The sequence below is a fragment of the Tiliqua scincoides genome, chromosome 4 (assembly GCF_035046505.1).
Source record: "Tiliqua scincoides isolate rTilSci1 chromosome 4, rTilSci1.hap2, whole genome shotgun sequence".
Taxonomy (NCBI): Eukaryota; Metazoa; Chordata; class Lepidosauria; order Squamata; family Scincidae; genus Tiliqua; species Tiliqua scincoides.
The window spans coordinates 101,373,897-101,374,796 of NC_089824.1; positions in this window are offsets into that span (position 1 = coordinate 101,373,897).

The following is a 900-nucleotide window of genomic DNA, read 5'->3' on the forward strand; positions in this document are numbered from 1 at the left end:
CGAGTCCTAAGGTGTTCTCGAGGTGTTTGGGGTGCTAGCTCCAGAGTCCAGCAACCCCTCCTTTAACTATGGGTTCAAATATTATAAGCGCAGCAGTAATCTATACGAGTGTAGTGGCTGAGAGGGTCTCTTCCCCTGGTCTTATCATTAAAAATTGTCTTTTAAAAGGGAGTGTGTTGTATATTTCACACAGCCTTTTAAAAAACAATTCACTCACTCACTCACTCACAGGTGCACACACAGACAGACATACAAAGACCCCTCACAGGAAGCTTTGCTGAAATAGTGAAGGGTAGTGAAGATATTGCTGGAATAGTTAACAATAGTGAAGGGTAGTGAAGACATTTGCAGAAATCAGCAAAGAGGCGACTGTCTAGTGTTTGAGCTACCTGTAAAAGTAAACAGGTAAACACTTCCCTGCTTCTAGAGGGCACTTGTGCTGAAGTGCAAGCACTTACACTGTGTACACGCACCTCTCCTTTTCAGCCTCTTGTTCAATTGTTCAAATAACCCCCTCCATCCTTTAATTCCAGGGCTTAGGTTCCTCAGGCTCTTGGTGGAGGAGCATTCCAGGATTTTTAAAGAGATGGAGGGCCGGAATTCTTGCCAGCTTTGGTTTGGATCACAGGAAACCACAACCCACTGAAAGCCTCTTGTCTTTTGTCAGGGTTGTGGCTTTTTGTTCTTCTTCTTTAAGTTTTGTTTTAAATAAGGGAGATATATTTGAAATTCTTTTCCATTAGATTCCCATTGACCAGCCAACGGGGAACAAATACTCCAATCAGATTTTAGCCATCAGTTATCTGCAGGGGCAACAAAGAAGGGAAGAGGATCCTAAGCCCTGTGCACTTTAGGGATGTGACTTTCTATTGGAATCACAGTTCTGTCACCATAAATTCA